At 36.4% G+C, this 19,445-nt stretch overlaps 1 non-coding gene across 1 annotated transcript; it reads right to left on the bottom strand.

Annotated features, from left to right (window-relative positions):
• Nucleotides 1-18,837: 18,837 nt before the first annotated feature.
• On the bottom strand, nt 18,838-18,944 carry LOC131182742 (small nucleolar RNA R71). The gene has a single exon (XR_009151002.1). It is a non-coding gene; the product is annotated as a small nucleolar RNA R71 (small nucleolar RNA).
• Between the last annotated feature and the right edge of the window lie 501 nt (nt 18,945-19,445).

The raw sequence follows: 19,445 nt of genomic DNA, 5'->3' as shown, positions 1-19,445 counted from the left end.
ATGGTGTCAAGTGTGATTCTGTAAATGGACCTCTTCTTATGATTAAACAATTAACAAATTAATAGCGCATTTTCCCAAGCTCTGTGTCTAATATTTTCTTTTAAAAGTTCATTGTTAAAATCCAATCTTTAATATAATCCATTTTCATTTTTTCAGGACCATTGACCAACCCAGCCATAATAATCCAATCAACTCTGAAATCCCTTATGTTAACTTTGAGAGTCCCATAATTGCCATTGACACAAGTGATCCTGAAGAAAAGCCTGTAAAAGAGTAGGGAGAAGCAGATGAACCCACTCTAGTACCCTGTGGAGATGAAATGAGTACCTTAAATTTGGGGACAGAGGAAAATAAAAGGGAACTCAGAATCATGAATAATGAAGAATTAGAAAACATGATTCAATTACTAAAGGAATTCATCAACGTGTTCGATTGGGGCTATGATGATATGCCAGGACTGGACCCTCAGATAATCACGCATAAGATTCCTTTGATTCCTGGAATAGTCCCAGTTAAACAAAAATTAAGGAGAATGAACCCTGATACACTGCTCAAGGTCAGGGATGAAGTTAAAAAACAATACGATGCTAGATTCCTATAAGTGGTAAAATACCCAAAATGGGTAGCTAATGTTGTCCTCGTAATGACGAAAGATGGCAGGGTAAGGGTATGTGTTGACTACAAGGATCTCAATAAGGCAAGTTTAAAAGATGATTTCCCTCTCCCACACATAGATGTACTGGTAAACAATGCTACAAGATTGGGGAGATGCTCATGTATTGACGAAACCTCAGGGTATAATAAGATCTTGATGGACAATGACGACAAAGAAAAAACTATCTTTATCACCTAGTGGGGAGTCTTTTGTTACCGAGTGATGCCCTTTGGGCTAAAGAATGTAGGGGCTACTTACCAACGTGCCATGGTCACATTATTCCATGACATGATGCACAAAGAAGTGGAAGTTTATGTGGATGATATGATTATTAAATCCAGAGGGACTGAAAGCCATGTACGGGTATTAAGAAAAGTATTCGAAAGGCTCAGAAAGTATCAGCTTAAGCTGAACCTGGCTAAATGTGTGTTTGGGGCAAGATCAGGAAAGCTGTTAGGATTTATAGTAAGTGAGAAAGGAATAGAGGTGGATCCAGACAAAATTCGAGCCATCCAAGAGATGCCCTCTCCAAAGATGGAAAGGGATGTGCGTAGTTTTCTGGGAAAGTTGAACTACATTTCAAGATTCATCTCTAATCTCACCGCTAAGGCTGAACCCATTTTCAAGTTACTTAGGAAGAATAATACTGCCAAGTGGGATCAAGCTTGTTAAGAAGCTTTTGAAAAGATTAAGCAGTACTTGTCAAATCCGCCAATATTGGTTCCTCTGATGATGGGTAGGTCATTAATTCTATACATGGCATTTCAGCAAAGCTTGATGGGTTGCATTCTGGGACAACATGATGACACTGGGAGGAAAGAAAGGGCCATTTACTATTTGAGCAAGAAATTCAACGACTACGAGTTGAGATACTCATTCCTGGAAAAAACCTATTATGCATTGGCTTGGACAGCGAATCAACTCAAACATTATATGTTGAATCATAAAACATAGCTCATCTCCAGAATGGATCCAATCAAGTATGTATTTGAAAGCCTGTTCATACTTGGGAGATTAGCAAAATGGCAGGTCATACTTTCTCAATATGACATAGTCTATACGAGAAGAAAGGCAGTAAAAGGGAGTGTGATAGCTGATCTCCTGGCTAAAAACCCAATCAATGATTACAAGGCTCTAGATTTTGAATTCCCAGCTGAATATATTAATGTAGTAGGCGATAATGCTGAGGGTTCAAACGATTTATGGGAAATATATTTTGATGGAGTTGTCAATTTAGCCGGTAATGGGATTGGAGCAGTGCTGGTTGCCCCAGATGGATAACATTTCCCAATAGCTGTTAAGTTGAGGTTCGACTGCATAAACAACATAGCAGAGTACGAAGCTTACATGAGTGGCTTACAGGCTGCCATTGAAAGGAAGATAAAGAAATTAGAGGTGTATGGGGATTCAGCTCTAATCATTTATCAAGTCAAAGAGGAATGGCAAACTAAAGACCCAAAACTGGTTCTATATCAAAAATATCTCCTTGAACTAATCAAGGAATTTTAAGAGATTTCTTTCACTAACCTGAATCGGGACAAGAACCAATTTGCTGACGCCTTAGCTACTTTAGCTGTGATGACTCAGATGGAGGAAGGGCAAATAACGCAGTTATTGCAAATCAAAGCAAGAAGTGAGCCATCATACTACTTTATGATCGAAGAAGAAACAGATGGCAAGCCTTAGTATCATGATGTCCAAGGTTACATCAAAAATAGGGAATATCCTCTTGGGGTAAGCAGAAATGAAAGAAGAATGATCAAAAGATTAGCAATGGGATACTTCCCCAGTGGAGAAATTTTGTACAAGAGAAGCTCCAATAAAGAGTTGTTGAGATGTGTAAATGTCAAAGAAGAAAGGAGAATTCTATTTGAAACCCATGAAGGGAACTGTGCTACTCATAGCAATGGGTATATGATGGCAAAGCAGATCTTAAGGCGGGGTTACTTCTGGACCACTTTGGAAAAGGATTGCATTGAGTACTTCTGGAAGTGTCACAAATGCCAAATTTATGATGATAAGATAAATGCCTCGCCTCATCAGCTTATAATCTCATCTCACCATGGCCTGTTGCAATGTGGAGGATCGATGTAATCGGTTCAATTAATCCAAAAGCATCTAATGGACACAGGTTCATTTTGGTGGCCATCGATTACTTTACTAAATGGGTTGAAGCTACCTCATATGCTCACATCACTCAAAACACCGTTATGAAATTCCTTAAGAATAATATTATCTGCCAGTATGGTCTTCCTGGAGAGATTGTCACTGATAATGCCAAGAATCTAAATGGTCTGAAGATTCAGAATTTGTGTGATCAGTACAAGATACGACATCTTAATTCATTGCCATATCGACCCCAGATGAATGGAGCTGTAAAAGCCGCCAATAAAAATCTCAAGTGGATAATCGAAAAAATGACAGTCACTTATAAAGATTGGCATGATATGCTTCCTTTTGCCCTTCATGCGTATAAGACTATTGTACAAACATCGATTGGGGCAACTCCATATTTGCTGGTCTATGGGAAGGAAATTGTTTTGCCAATAGAGGTACAGATTCCTTCTTTAAGGGTTTTAAAAGAGGCATAACTAGATGAGACAGAATGGGTTCAATCGAGGTTAGATCAGCTAAATTTGATAGATGAGAAAAGACTGACAGCAGTATGCCACGAGCAGTTGTACCAAAGAAGAATGGCTAGAGCATTCGATAAGAATGTATGCCCAAGCCAATTCCAATCAGGAGATCTAGTTTTAAAGCAGAACCTCCCGAATCAAAGCAATTCCCAGGGCAAGTGATCACCAACTTATGAAGGGCCTTATATGGTTAAAAAGGCATTTTCTGGCGGTGCACTCATCTTAACTCATATGGATGGGGAAGAATTGCTAAGGCCGGTGAATGCAGATGCTGTAAAAAGATATTATGCATAAAAAAAAGGGTGGGAGTGAAAACCCGAAAGGGCGCTCCTAGCAAAATAAGGAAAAGGAGGCGAAAACCAGCAAGGGCGCTTTCTGCAAAATGAGTGAAGGGTGAAAATCCGAAAGGACGCCCTGGAAAAGAGATTAAAACAAAAGGGGAGGCTGGGAGTGAAAACTCAAACGGGTGCTTCTAGTCAAAGACGGCAAAGAAATAAGGAGGATTTCGAGATCAAGGGACAGTAAATTACATAGAATACTTTCCAGAAGGTCACTTAAAACTCTGGCAGTTGAGGGGCTTCAAAGTTAACTGAGACGTTTGTGAGATTTATTTCTGTACTCTTAACCATAAATTGTACCTTTATTCTTTTTAATGATTATCTTCTTACTCCATGAATAAATTTGTGCATTTCTCGTCTACCTTAGTTTATGCGCTATTAATTTGTTGAATGCTTTCTTATAAGATGAGAATCTAAACAGAGGTAACTTCATATACTTTATTTTGATATTTACAGAAGGGCAAACAATTATTAGGCACTTGGAGCATCTAAGAAGCAAAAACCTATAAGGACGTTTCCTACAAAGCAAGCAAAGGGTCCAAAAAAAAAAAGGGTGGGAGTGAAAACCCGAAAGGGCGCTCCTAGCAAAATGAGGGAAAGGAAGCGAAAACCCAAAAGGGCACTTTTTGCAAAATGAGCAAAGGGTGAAAATTCGAAAGGGCACTTCTAGTCAAAAACGATAAAAAGTAAGGAGAGAGCTAAAAGGGTGCTGGAGAAAATCATGGGCCAAGCCTCGAAACTCATTCTGACCTCATCTATCAATCATTTATCTTCGGGATCTTGTTAAGTAAACTTTGTCTGGAAGAACACCCTACGTCATATTTGCTTTGTGAGCATTTAAGTTATATACACAAAGCTTATTTACAATAGTTGGTTAAGTTAGCTTCAAGTTGATTTCAATTCTTTATTTCTTGTTATCAATCTCTGGGTTCAAGATCCAAGTTGATTTTTATTTTTAGTATTTAATTTCCTGTCATCAACCTCTGGATTCAAGATCCAAGTTGATTTTAATTTTCAGCACTTTAATTTCCTGTTATCAACCTCTGGATTCAAGATCCAAGTTGATTTTAATTTTCAGAATTTATTTCTTGTCATCAACCTCTGGATTGATTTTAATTTTCAGCATTTATCTCTTGTCATCAACCTCTGGATTCAAAATCCAAGTTGATTTTAATTTTCAGCACTTCAATTTCCTGTTATCAACCTCTGAATTCAAGATCCAAGTTGATTTTAATTTTTAGCATTTATTTCTTATCATCAACCTCTGGATTCAAGATCCAAGTTGATTTTAATTTTCAGCGTTATTTATTGTTATCAACCTCTGGGTTTAAGATCCAAGTTGATTTTAATTTTTAGCATTTAATTTCCTGTCATCAACCTCTGGATTCAAGATCCAAGTTGATTTTAATTTGCAGCACTTTAATTTCTTATTATCAACCTTTGGATTCAAGATCTAAGTTGATTTTAATTTTCAACATTTATTTCTTGTCATCAACCTCTGGATCCAAGATCCAAGTTGATTTTAATTTTTAGCACTTTAATTTTCTGTTATCAACCTTTGAATTCAAGATTCAAATTGATTGTAATTTTCAGCATTTATTTCTTGTTATTAACCTCTGGGTTCAAGATCCAAGTTGATTTTAATTTTCAGCATTTAATTTCTTGTTATCAACCTCTGGATTCAAGATCCAAGTTGATTTTAATTTTCAGCATTTATTTCTTGTCATTAGCCTCTAGATTCATGATCCAAGTTGATTTTAATTTTCAGCATTTAATTTCTTGTTATCAACCTCTGGATTCAAGATCCAAGTTGATTTTAATTTTCAGCATTTATTTCTTGTCATTAGCCTCTAGATTCATGATCCAAGTTGATTTTAATTTCAACATTTATTTCTTATCATCAACTTTTGGATTCAATGTCCAAGTTGATTTTAATTTTCAGCATTAATTTCCTATTATCAACCTCTGGATTCAAGATCCAAGTTGATTTTAATTTTCAGCATTTATTTCTTGTCATCAACCTCTGGATTCAAGATCCAAGTTAATTTTAATTTTCAACATTTATTTTTCATCATCAACCTCTGGATCAAAGATCCAAGTTGATTTTAATTTTCAGCATTTATTTCTTGTTATCAACCTCTGGGTTCAAGATCCAAGTTGATTTTAATTTTCTGCACTTTAATTTCTTGTTATCAACCTCTGAATTCAAGATCCAAGTTGATTTTAATTTTCAATATTTATTTCTTGTTATCAACCTTTGGGTTCAAGACCGAAGTTAATTTTAATTTTCAGCATTCTAAATTGCCTGTTATCAACCTTTGGATTCAAGATCCAAGTTGATTTAACTTTTAGCACTTTAATTTCCTATTACCAACCTCTGAATTCAAGATCCAAGTGGATTTCAATTTTTAGCATTTTTCAACCAATGGATCCTAGTATTCCAGTCGCCCAAAATATGAGTCTAAATCTTTACATGATTCCTATACAAGAGAATTTCATTCTCTTTAATAGAAATTATATAAAGAGGGGCAGCTGTAGACACCATATTTTGGTCGACCCTCAATGCATAACTTAATATACAATTTTCTTTTAAAGTTGTAATGAAGTTATAATTTCAAATGTTTTCTTGAATGGATTTTCTATCTTAATGTTATCCGTTCTCAACTACTGACCCGATCACAGGTCACTTATCTAAACTCAGCAATGGTTTGTCTTTGGAATAACTCGATCTCACATTCAAGTTAGGTTGTTTTCCAATCTCTTCACCTTTATTTGACGTGTTCGGATTGATATTGGATCTTTGGATCATCCGATCTTACAAGTTATTATTTTTTGATCTCATTATGTTCAAATACCTCAAAATTTGAAATTGCGTATAGTTTTATGATCAGGTATCTTGCTCAAATTGTTCAAACATTTCTTAACAAAGTTAATGTTTTATCCAATCCCTAAATAATGGTTCCGATCCTAATAAGCTCAAGTCATTTTCAAATCTTTACAATTTTACAAAATCACTCTTCAAATGTTTCAAAGTTTCAATCGATATTCGGTCACGGCACCGTCTAATCTCATGTTCATATGTAATAGTTTTTTGATCTCTCTAAGTGGTCTTCTGTTTTATGTTTAATAACTAGTCTCAGGTTTAATGATCAACTTTATTCAATTGATCAAGAGTTAATTCTATTTAATACTCACACAACTTGGTATGATGTTTTCCGATCTCATCAAGAAAATTGAGCTTGAAAAGACTTAATTCATTTCAAAATAGAAAATATGCAAGTCATTCGGCATGAGGGTCTCCCCTAACCTGCTCTTTAGGTATATTTTTAGTTTCATCATTCCCTCTCTCCTCTCTTTTAGGCTCCTCCTCGCTATCATTTTCAGCTCTCGGGACGAGATCCTCCATCTAGGAAAAGTCTTCCTTAGGATAACGCTTCACAAGCTCAGCCAGAAGGTCGCCATGAGCATTCACATAAGCACCAGCCTCCCTCGCCAGGGCCTCTTCTTCTCTTGCCTTGATCTCTTCAATAAATCGACTGAGATCGCCAAATCGGCAGACCCGAGCATCTTTAAGTTCCCGCTCCAGTTGAACTATCCTTTCTTCATAAGACTTCGTTCGATCTTCTATCTGGGCAATGTGGTCCTGAGCAGTTAAGAGTTAGGCTTTGCGGTAGCCGTGTCCTGGATCACCTTCAGAATCTCTGATCATATGCTGGTTCGCAATAGTCTCCAAACCCAAGCTTATCGTCTGAGCCAAGAGATCGTCAATGCTTTCCTGGGCCATCCTATTCCGGTCTTCTTGAAAACAAATAGTAGCGCCTAGGACCTTAGTTAGATCAGGATTGCCCCGAACTAAATGGTTCCTTTCCAGAGAATGAATAAGGACCTAAGCACCTTGAGAAAGTGTCCTTACGACTGGTCGGGAAGGGCCCTCTTCTCCACTTGAAGAGACCGACAGAGGTGGAGGTTCGGCTTGTCGAGGTGGAAAAGGAACAATCTCTACCCCCAAGGTTGGCTGCTCTGGAGGTTGGAACAGAGAGCTCAATACTTCTACCAAGTCCCTCCTCGGTGTTTGAGCAGTAGCAGCAGCAACTTTCATGTAACACCCCTTACCCATCTACAATATAGCCGAGCAAGATATGCCATACAGTGTATCGGAACACCATATTTTATCTCAATTATTTTTATCCTTCCTTAATTTATTTCTTCATGGTTATGGAGTGCAATTTGTGAAATTTAACTCATTTAAGTCATTTATTGAAATTATAAATTCATTTGAGGTTGCAAAAATTTTATAGAAAATCCGACAGAGTACCGGCTAAAAATGAATAAAACAGTTCTTTGGAACCTGTGAAAAGCACTTCCAATACATTTTCAATCATTCTCAGACTCCGTTATATCAACATAATCTCAATATTTCTCAACCATTTCTCAAAAATTCTTCTATTTATCATTCATTCATTTCACATGATAATCATGAAAAATCATAAATAAATACTAAATTTTCATTTATAAACACAAATTACAAATATTTGCATTAATACCAAAATATATTACATGAGTTTCAACTATACATGAGAAAATAAAAGTTTAATTACAAACTACAAACAGTACAAAATACCAAAATGGGACCTAGTGTCCTACCAATGCACTGTAGTCTGTGAGGTGACACGGACACTATGTAGATCTGTATATAAGTCTCACCCAGTTTGTGGTCTGCTGGGCTCTCTGGCCAAATCTTCAGTACCTACGCATTGCAAAAGCGATGCGCTAAGCAAAAAGCTTAGTGGTGCCAATAATAAAAGAAAATATAATATGCAAATAAAAGTAAAAATTTCCTAATTATTGTGCTTACAAGAAATAAATAATTACTAACTTATTGTTTAGTCGAAGGCTAATTACATCTTATGATATTAACTCTTTCTAGCATTTTATTAATCATTTTCTTGATGATTTTGAGCCTCTTTTTATAGTAATCATTCTTGTTTTTTATCTTGATATTTAATCTCCTTACTTCCTTTAATAATCAATTCAATTACATTTATACTTTTCCATGCCCAAGTAACCTATACAAATTGACCGGACTAGATAAACGGGTAAACTAGCACTGGGCACCAGGTACCTCGGGCCATCACACCATCAGTCACAATGTGTCTCCCATTGTGCAGATAGAATGGCTAATAAGCCATAAAAGCAATAAGGCATAAAGCCAAGTATAACATCATAATCAGTATAGCCGTAGGCTATCATATCACAAAATAGCATGAAGCCATATGCAGTACTGCTATCAGAACCCTATTGGCATGCCAACCTATCCAAACTAATCACACTAGGCCTACTAGGGCATATTACAACGTTATTTCTTGAATATTTGTATTTAACATGTAAGGTTACTATTCATTTAGTCATTTAAGTCAAAATATTGACTTTCTCATATATAATAGTTACATGAGTTTTAATCACATAGATTTACCACATTTTGGTTCCCAAAAGTATTGGCATTAGTTGCCAATCCATACTTCTAACCAATGGAGAATAAATCAAAATTTTAGTTTTTGGGTGTTAGTGTTCACTGTTCTATTAGGCCATTCTACAGTGAGAATTTGGCCAAGTGTTCTTAATCAAAGTTGTTTTTTATTGTGTCTAGTTACATTTTACTTTTTGAATCACCCTATTTGGAGTTTTCTAACTCAAGTTATGGCTATTTTACCATAACTGGTCAGATTACCTTTACCTAGAATTTCTGGGCAATTTTAGTTCTGCCAGATTTAGTAGTTCAAATTTAGCTAGCAATTTCATTTAGTTAAGTCCAGAATTTGAGTTTATGTTCTGCATAAAAGTTGTTCTAAATTGTCTAAGCTTTTCATTGATATAAATTTCAGGTCAATTGGACCTTTCTACACTGAGTTATGACCAAATGAATGAACACTGTTCATTTGGTCATTTTGCCCAGGCAGAATGTGTGTTACCCAGATTTGGTTAATTTTTAGGGCATTCTAAGTTTGTTTTCTAGATAGGGTTACTTCATCAAAATTGTGCCATTATGTGTCTAATTTCATGTCCAATTGGCCTTTCACCAATTGAACTTACACAACTCAAGTTATAGCTGCCCAAATTTTCTGGACTCATATCCAGACCTGTAGTGCACACTGGACAGCATACCTAACCTCAATTCCCTTGGCACAATTCACTTAATTTCCTACTCAAACATGATCAAATGATCACTAATTGACCATTACAACCTCTTTGCACCAATACATAAACAAAATCCAAATTTTGGTGCCCAAACCCTAACTCCAAAAATTTCAATTCTCTATATACATACAATCCATAAATTAAAACACCAAAATCATGTTCAATGGCAGCCATACACAACTATTATGCAATCAAATTTATGAAACCCTAATCTCCCATAAGGCTGCCGAAATTGGTAGAAATTCTTCATGCAAATTTTGTGTAATTCTACTTAATTTTCTCACTCAATTCATACTCCACATAAGGTATACACAAAATTTTTAAAAGGAATTGGCACTAACCTTGAATTAGTCACTTTCCAAAACTTCACTTTCTTCCTTTCTTTTTGCTGTCCAAAGCTTGCTCTAGGTATGAGGATGAGTTTTTGTGAAGGGAGTAAGAGATTTTATGGTGAAATGGGGTGGGAATCAAAGCTTTGAATGAAGAAATCAATGGAGGAAGAAATAAGTGGGTTTCGGCCAGCTGATGGGAGGAGAAAGACAACTGATTTTCTTGTAAATTTTATCTCTTTTTATTTGTTTATTAAGTGGTTGTCTAAATGTGATTGGTAGAAATTTTTAAATGACAGCATTATGATGTCATAATTAGGTATTTAATTCATTTTCCTTTTCTTTCTTTTCTATTAATTTTTAATTAAATTTTTACCAATATCTATTCACATTTTATGTCATAATAATTATTTACTTAACTAGAAAAGTCGACCAAAAATCATCTCTGAAGACGAAATGACCAAAAAGCCCTCCATTTGGCTTATCAAGCCAAAATCGTCTATACCGATCTAAAAATTTTTCTAAACATTTTCTTGACATTCTAATGACATCGAAACCTCAATGACTCTTCTCTGGAGTTTCAAAAATTATTTCATGAATTTTCCCTTGGGTTTAGGGCTTTTAGCTATGAAGACCGTAACTTCCTACTGGGTTACTCATCGCTAGGGCACCTGCTCATTTAACTTGTTTGTATTTTATTTATAATTTTTTTTTTAGATTTTTCTTATTAATATTTAAGTTATTTATGATTTCTCACTCTAGTCTAAATATTTTTCCAGATGTTCTAGCTGTCCGGACCGACACTGGTCACCGAAATAGTAGAATATACAGAATGGCTACAGTGAGGGTGTTACATTTCATCTCCCGCACTTTTTGGGTGAGCTCCCTCTTTTGCTTGCAGCTCTCCTTTGTACTCTCGCCTCCCACCATACCTACACAGAGAATAAGTTAGCAAGATCACCAAAGTAAGATCTAGATTATACCGATCTCGGGGCCAAGGTCAGAGAGTTGCAGCTCATAGTCCTCACGGGCGATCACTTGCATTAACCACCATTTCAGTTCGGCCTTAACCGCATCTAAACATGAGTACTTATGAGTGGCCTCCTGATCCTTCAGCTCCTTTACCATGGCATCCTTGTCCTTATTTAGGGTAATCTTTTTTGGTACTGTAGGAACCAAGTACTGCCAATTACGTGGAATGCCCTCAAAGCCATTTGGGTCCTTGCTCCTCAATATGAAAATATGATTTTTCCAGTTCTTCAACGAGGAAGGGAGATCAGTGAAGAGCCCGCAGTTTGGCTTGGCTTAGAAAAACCAAAACTCATCGTCTTTTCACAGAGTGAGCCTATGCAACTCAGCAAAAACCTTCGCCGTGGGCTCGATATTTTTAGCTCGGAATAAACCTCTGAAGGCCACCAGAGTCTGCCAAGAGTTCGGATGCACCTGGGCTACACAGACATGATGGAACTTCAGAACGGCTCTATAAAATTCGTTAAGGGGAAATCGAAGCCTAGCTTTTAATTGTTCTTCATACACCGTGATTAGGTTAGTTTCTTCAAAGAAATGATCAGCTCGAAGATCGCCATGACATCTGATAAGTTCAAAGGAGTCAGTCGAAAGGTTGTACGCTTGGCTAATAGACTGGAGATCGATCTCCTTGGGGACCGATGGCAACTCTTCCACGAGTAAGTTCTCTTTCCTTGAAGATGATGCTTGTTTTGGCTTGGTCGCTCGACCATGGATCGGGACGATGACCATAAAAGGTTTAGGTCACTCACTTGGTCTGGCCACTTTACCTTCATCTGATGTTCACGAAATGTGAACAGAAGGAGGACTAGCAGCTCTCTAACCATCGGTACCACTCATTTTCAAAGATAAAGATAAAATTAATCGAAAAAAGATTAAAGCTCTTACCGAAGTGTAAAACAGTGCCGAAAAACTTTAGAAGATAGGAAAGAACATTGTAGTTGCTCAGAGAATCTTAAAATGGCGTAAGTAGGCAAATGGCTAATACCCCCCCCCCCCCTTTTATACCTACCTGAGCATTAAATACTCACGAAGCCCCAAGAGACGCATTAATTAATGGGATTGGACTGTTTTGATGACTCATTAAAGGTGAATTCCATAAACGTGGCAGGGAGATCAGATATTTAAAGAGCGATCAGGAGAGATCAATTAATGAGTGTGAATTGTGAAGATCAGATCGGACACAGTCATAAGAGATCGAAAAATAATACAATGATAAAATAAAATAAACAATCAATTTTGAATTAATAAAAATTCATTTCATTTCCAAAAGATCAGATTACATCACTTGGGCGATCTTTCAAGATCAACAATTATAAATTTCCCTTCACTACATTCTACCTATCTTGTTCCTGCAATTCAGACCACTCCCGATTTCAAGATGCCATTCAAGAGATACATGGAGATCGGGAGGGTAGCTCTCGCCAACTATGGCAAAGACTAAGGGAGGCTCAATGCATTCGTCGATGTCATCGACCAAAATTGAGCTACGATCGGGACCCCTAATATGGTTGGGAGCCACGAACTTCAAGAGGTAGTCACCGATATTAAGATTGAAATTAGCTGTCCCCTTGTTAGAGATCGATCTGCAAGCCGTACTGGTAAGCCGATTCGAGATCAGCACAGTAGTCAGTTTTGACCTTGATCGGTCAATTAGTCTAGTTTCCTCACTGTCATCAGACAATGCCCTCATAAACCTCTGATCACTAGAATTTTCCATTTTCAGAAGATGGACAAAGAAAACATTTGGAAAAGATCAAGGTGGTTGTCGTGAGAAGAATTCTGGCCGGAAAAGCCAAGAACGGGAAAATAAAACATTAGAAATTTACCGGAGAAGGGAGGTTGTGAGTATGTGAAGGACAAAATTCTCCTGCATATATATAAGGCCTTGGCATTTATTACGTACAGAACTCGAAGCGGTTCATCGGTAATTAGAGGATTTATTGCTTTCACTGGTATAGGTCATAATCAAGAAATAAGAGAGATTGGATAAAACAAGGAACAACCTATAGAGATCGGAGGTGATGGAGGACTCCAGTCATTCCCAATCATAACCTTTAATTTATGAGTTTAGCCCCTTGCCATTAGATTGTAGGTGGTTAAAGTAGCCCAGTACATTCTAATCTGCACCATTGATCATAATTGTAAGGATGGATTTGAAGCGCTTAGATCAAAAGTAAATAACTAATTCAGCACCTTTTGTTCCCAACCTTCGGATCCATTCTATAAGGCGTGACTCCTAACCGTTGGATGAAAGGATGAAAGGACAGAAATTTGGAACGCAATCCTAACCTTCAATTTTGATCCTCTTTAATTCTAGAACGTAGGATTATTTCCTTTTGGATCCTAACCCTTCATTTCCTCCTGCTAAAATCTTGACCCCCTATCTCCGAGCACCCATCTCCTATAAATACCTGCATGCAATGCTATGGAGGTATCGGTGATTATTAAGAAAAAACCCTGGAATTTTGCTATAGCTTTATTATTTTCAATCAGAAACTCTCAAGGTTCTTAGAGACTTTAGAAATATGTTTTCTAAAGAATCTTATCACGGAAGTTATAGGCCTTGCAATCCATACCCTGAACAACCGTGCACCATCTTGAAAAATCAATCACCGCCTGTTAAGAAGATCTCATTTCAATCACTTGTGACTCCTCAAAATCACCTTACCGTCTCAGTTTTAGTGGCTCCGGATTCACAAGGACATCGGTACCAGCTTACTCATTATTTTAGCCTTTTCCATAGGTAAGTGCTCAACTTATCATTCTTAAATGTTCATGACATAAAGTCTTCATTAGATTCTTCGTCACAACTAATCTTCAGAATAAGTTTACGTCAAATTGGACTTATCTCACCTTTTTTTTGACATTCGTGAGTTTTACCTTTTGTCTTTAGATTGTCCTTAATTTCTTTATGTTATTTCGTGTAAAAAAAAAAAGGGATAGTTCAGGACACTGATGTTCTGTAAGTACCGTAAGGAGTATGGATAGGAGATGGCAATATGGAGATTCCCGATCAGGATAAAAATGATTACCATTAGTACGAACAAATTGAGAGGTTAGCTACTCAGACTATCTCTGAAAAATAGGAATGTGGTCGGGATTTGGGATTAAGCTCGGATGGGAAACCTCCGAAATAAGATGTCAAGAAGACTCCAAATGAGGAGTCATAATAAGCTGAGGAAAGTTCAGATAAATTAATCATGAGATCGGAAATTAAAAGTCTGGGATAATATGAAAGGCGAGAGGCAAAGCTCTTATATCTAATAGGGTCAAACGAGTTTGGTCTCATGACCGAGACCTTTTAAAATTCACTTTTGACGAATTAGGGGGGGGACCAGGAGAGAGTCCTTTCTTGAATCCTCTCAATGAAAGTTCTAATATATATATTTTAAAGGATTGAAAGAGAGTCCTTACCTGAATTCTCCTTGCTGAAATTCTAATAAAAAAACCCAAAAAGATCGGAAGAGAGTCCTTACCTGAATTCTCTTAGCTAAAACTCTAATAAAAACATTTTAAGAGATCAGGAGAGAGTCCTTGCTCGAATTCTCTTAGTAAAAATTCTAATAAAAACATTTTAAGAGATCAGGAGAGAGTCCTTACCCGAATTAGCTGACTATAAAAAAAAAAAAAAAAAAACATTTTAAGAGATCGTGAGAAAATCCTTGCCCAAATTCTTTAAGCTAAAATTCTAAGAATATTTTAAGAGATCGGGAGAGAGTTCTTTCCTAAAATCTTTTCAATCAAAATTTTGATATTACTAACACCTAAATACTGAGGTACGAATCTTTAGAGACCAAATAACACCTCTTTAGAATTAGAGTCCTAATTCAAAGTGGGAAAAATTAGATAAAATATGTAACATATAAAATAAACAAAACACCAATTCACTGTAGGGTCATCCCTTGCGCCCGTGTTCTTGGCAAACCCAAAATGGTGAGATATTAAATACTCCTTTTATCAATAATAAGGACAGACATCATGACTCCAAACCCCTCAAAATTATCAATCGTAAGTTATAAATAGCACATCGTTAAATTTACTGACTCTCTTTAAGAGACAAAGTAGAGTGCCTAACACCTTCCCCACCCGTGAACGGAATTCGAACCTAGAATTTCTGTTTCGAAAGTGGTTTTTATTTGCAGTAATAGTTTCCTTTAATTTCCCACAAAATTAAAGTGGTGACTCCTCACTTTTTCCACTTCGGTGAGAACCGTCCGGCGATCGCAAAACCCTTGCGACAAGGCAGACAATTTTTTTGATGGTATATGTCACAGAATTGGAGCTGATTTGACTTGGGACAGATTTGCGATTGAGTTTCTCCAAGAGTATCTGATAAAAAGTTATAGAAAAGGAAATCAAGATGCCTTCTTCAGGTTATTTCAGGGTAGTCTCTTAGTAAGGTAGTATGTTGATCGGTTTGAAGATCTTTATGATTTTGTTTCAGACATCTTGTCTTCTGAAGAAGCTAAATGTGATAGGTTCAGGCAAGGTTTACATGTTGGCATTAGATCTTCCATGACTTAGTTCAGAGGTAGTAATTTTTGTGAATTAGTGAAAGCAGCTTTGAACGTTGAAAAAGTAAGACAAGAGGAGAAAGAATATGAGTAGAAAATGAGTAGGAAGCATGGGCAAAGTTCTTCAAAAGGTTTCAGGCAGTGACTAGCTAAAAGAGGATGTAGTTCATCTCAGTCTAGAACTGATTATGGTGGCAGTGGCAGGGGTTCTTATATGAGTACAGAACAACAGCCTACTTGATTTTAAGCTAGTCAAGGTTCAGTGGCACAATCAGTGGGTAGTTCCTTTGGGGCATAGAGAAAGAGACAGGGACAAGGAGAAAATTCTAGGTTTGAATAGAAAAAGAGAACTTTTCCTCAGTGTGCCACTTGTGGTAAGTACCATAATGAGAAATGTAAGAGGTTTGATAGAGGTTACTTTGAATGTGGTGCTCCAGGACACTTTAAGAGGGATTGCCCTTTACTTGTGACTAAAGATAGTGGTTCTAGTTATGGATCGGTGACACCTCAGAATCCATAGATTGGTACAGCATCAGCATGAGGTAAACCTACAATGAGACCTAGTGAAAGTAAGACTACTGAGGCAACTTCATCAGCTCAGTCTAAACCCATAAAACAACTTGGTAGGCCTCGCACTCAAGCCTGAGTCTTTGCTATGACACAATAAGAGGCAAGAGCATCTCCAGAAGTTGTGACGGGTATGTTAACCATATTTGGTAGAGATGCATTGTTGCACTCATTTCATATAGACATTTTAGGGTAGTTTTACATCCATTTTCCCCTTATATTTTAGTATATTTTATGTTTTTAGCTTTATTTTAGCTTATTTGTTAACTTTAGATACTTTATATTTTATTTTTGTAATTTTGTTATTTTTAATTGGATTTTGTGGCAAATCGAAGATCAATGAGTGCATTAGGAAGTGACTTAAAGAAATTTGGAGTTCTTTAAGCATGGAGGAAAGTTGAAGAAATCAAACCTTAAAAGAGCAAGTTAGCCGAAATTTGCTTGAGACTTTGCTTATGATGTTACTTAGGGTATGTCATATAAGCTTAACCTTAAGCCTGTTCAAGCTGAAAGTCAAGCACGGCTTAAATCCTATATATTCAAGCTTTTGCTTTATAACCTGCCGAGAATTGCTTAAGATCCTGCTTAGGGTAAAGCAACAGTGCTTAAGGTGCAGCACAAGTCAAGCTGGAAGTCAAGCATGAGTAGAAAAGTCCATTTTACTCCAAATCTGTCGAGATTTGCTGAGAGTCTGCTTAACCTTAAGCAGACAGTGCAACCAAAGGCTGAAATTTGCTAAGAAGCTGCTTAGGGTTAAGCCGTACCCTAAGCAGACTGCCAGAACGTGAATAATGCTACTGACTTGGATAATTTTACACCTCATTTCCTATCCACTCCTTAGCTCTTATTTACTTTTAGGGCAACTTTTTAGGACCATATAAATTCATGATTTCCTAGTTTCTGCCATAAGAGGAAACGGGAGAAAACAAAAAGGAAAGAAATATAAATAGAGAGAGGAGGAGAACGCTATTTTTTCTGGGGAAGAGCTGCTGCAACCATCTTTTGGAGCTCTAGAAACCAGAGTTTTAGGTTCTTCTACCTGGGTTTTTCTATTTTAGTCCTCTTATCATGTTTTTTTTTACTTTTCCATCAATCTTTCTTGTAAATACCATTATAAGTGAGTAAACTCTTTAGATTTCAGAGTTGGGAAATATGTTTTAGATTAATTTGTGGATCTGGACTGGGTATTTCCTCATTTTACATAAATACGAGTTTTGATTCCTTCCTTGTGTGCTTGATTTACTTACCTAATATTGGTACCCATTGGGTATTGTGTTAATCTTTGATTGAAGGACCGAAAGGTGAAAGTCATTGATAGATAATCAAGGATTAGAACTTAAAATCACCTAGATTTAGAAATAAACTAGGATTTTAAGAGGAATTAGTGATTGGTTACAAAACTTAATGGGTTTTAAAGTAATCAAATAACATACGAAAGTAGGTTTGGTTATTTTAGAACATACTTTGGTTTGCTTGAAAAAGATATCAAAGGAATTTAGAATTAATTTCCTTCAAACTCTATTTTTTCCTTAAAATTGGAATACCCAAGACAAATCCCAATTAATTTATGCATAAAACCCTAACTCTGGAATCACTTTTAACATAATTAGACTTTGATTTAAATTACCCATTATTAATTTAGTTTAATTGCAAACTACATTTAGAATTTATTTATTTGCTCTTTACCCATTCCAATTAGATTAATCAATTTACTTTGCTCATTTACATTTACTATTTATTCATCAATCATTAGCCCAAATAATCGCTTCATTCATAGTTTGATACTCAAATGGCAAATCCTCGTGGGAACGATACTTGATTCATCACTCTATTACTTGAGATGACCCATAGACTTGCCGATACGCCCAATCAAGTTTTTGGCGCCGTTGCCGGGGATTTGATTTTTGTTTGATATTGAACGATTGTTTGTTTGGTTAATTTGGGCATTTTATTTTTTTTATTTTATTTTTAATTTCTTTTACCATTTTACTTTGAGAATTTGTTTGTATTGTTTTTCAGTTACTTTATTTTATAAGAAGGACAAAAAGTGAAGAAATCAATTTATTCTTTGATCCAGAAATAGAAAAGACAGCAAGAGCTTTAAGAGCAGAATCTAAGAGGAGAAAAGCTGAATTTAAAGCTCAACAACAACAAGAAAGAGCACAAGAGTAAGAGCAATTACAAGAAGAAATGGCCAATAACAATAACAACCGCTTTGTGAAGGATCACGCCTATCCTAACATTGGGGATTTCATGCCATGTATCACAAGACCAAGAGTAGAAGCTAAAAATTTTGTATTGAAGCCTGCACTCTGTCAGATGGTAAAACAATCACAATTTGGAGGAAGTCCAAGTGAAAGTCCACATGTGCATCTAGCACACTTTCTTGAGATCAGTGATATGTTGAAGATAAATGGATTTTCTGATGATGCAATTCGACTCAGATTATTTCCTTTTTCTTTGAAGGACCGAGCTAGAGAGTGGTTACATTCGTTGCCACTGGGTTCTATCATAACATGGGATGAACTTTCTCAAGCATTTTTAGCTCAATATTTTCCACCAAGCAAGACAGCTAAGCTAAGAAATGAGCTGGCTTCTTTTAAACCTAGAGATGATGAGAGCTTGTATGAAGCATGGGAGAGGTACAAGGATTTACAAAGGAGATGTCCACATCATAGGATTCCTAAGTGGATGCTTGTTCAACACTTTTACAATGGAGTTTCACCAGCTATTAGAAGTACAATTGATGCATCTTTTGGAGGTGATCTTAAGGAGAAATCTAAAGATGAAGCTTTTTCTGCTCTTGATAAAATTGCTTATAACAACTACTAATGGAGTTATGAGAGGAATGAGATTAAGAAACCACCTGGTATGTTTGAGCTTGATGCCATGAATATGATCAACGCTAAGTTTGATGCTTTGACAAGGAAAATGGACAAGCTAAGCATGAAAGTAAATTCTTCAGCTAGAGGTTCTAATAATTCAGTAGAAGTTGGAGCTGCAAATGTCAATTGTGCAGTTGATTTCTCTGCACGTAGTCAAGATTTTTCAGGTGAGCAAGTGGATTATATGGGAAACTACAATCAAAGACCAAGTGGTAACCCATCTTTTGTAACTTATGATCCAGCGGAGAAACCACCCCAATTTCTCTTAGAGAGGTAGACAAAGACAACACCAAAATT

The sequence above is a fragment of the Hevea brasiliensis genome, chromosome 8 (assembly GCF_030052815.1).
Source record: "Hevea brasiliensis isolate MT/VB/25A 57/8 chromosome 8, ASM3005281v1, whole genome shotgun sequence".
NCBI lineage: Eukaryota > Viridiplantae > Streptophyta > Magnoliopsida > Malpighiales > Euphorbiaceae > Hevea > Hevea brasiliensis.
The sequence above is the reverse complement of the archived record's forward strand: the minus strand, read 5'-3'. Positions and strand labels throughout refer to the sequence as shown.